We start from the raw sequence: 697 nt of genomic DNA, 5'->3' as shown, positions 1-697 counted from the left end.
GATAACATATTTATTGTATAGCATATGTTTTGTTAGAAAAATGTGCATATTTCAGGTATAAATCATAGTTTACCATTGCAGCCACCATCACAACTCTCACCAAAGCGACTAGAATAACTACAGAGAGCAACGTGAATTACCTAAATACTCATCATAAAACATTTCTGAAAAATACACAGCGTACAGCAAATGAAAGACAAAGATCTTGTGAATCCAGCCAATATTTCAGATTTTTTAAGTGTTTTACAGCGAAAACACAATATAGCATTATATTAGCTTACCACAATAGCCAGAAACACAAGCCATTTACCAGCAGCAAAGGTTAGCGATCGTAACAAACAAGCAAAAGATATATAATTTTTGACTAACCTTCATAAACTTCTTCAGATGACAGTCCTGTAACATCATATTACACAATGCATATATGGTTTGTTCGAAAATGTGCATATGTAGCGGCACAAATCGTGGTTATACAATGTGATTAGTAGCCAAACTTCAAGCAATCTGTCCGGCGCCATCTTGGAGAGGCACCTAATCTAATCGATAACTAATCATAAACTTGACTAAAAAATACAGGTTGGACAGCAAATGAAAGATACATTAGTTCTTAATGCAACCGCTGTGTTAGATTTTTAAAATTAACGTTACTACGACATACAGCGTGCGCTAAAGCGATACCGCACCGAAATTCATGGCG

This window comes from Salvelinus namaycush, chromosome 18, assembly GCF_016432855.1.
Source record: "Salvelinus namaycush isolate Seneca chromosome 18, SaNama_1.0, whole genome shotgun sequence".
NCBI classification, from domain to species: domain Eukaryota; kingdom Metazoa; phylum Chordata; class Actinopteri; order Salmoniformes; family Salmonidae; genus Salvelinus; species Salvelinus namaycush.
This window is presented reverse-complemented; position numbering follows the sequence as displayed.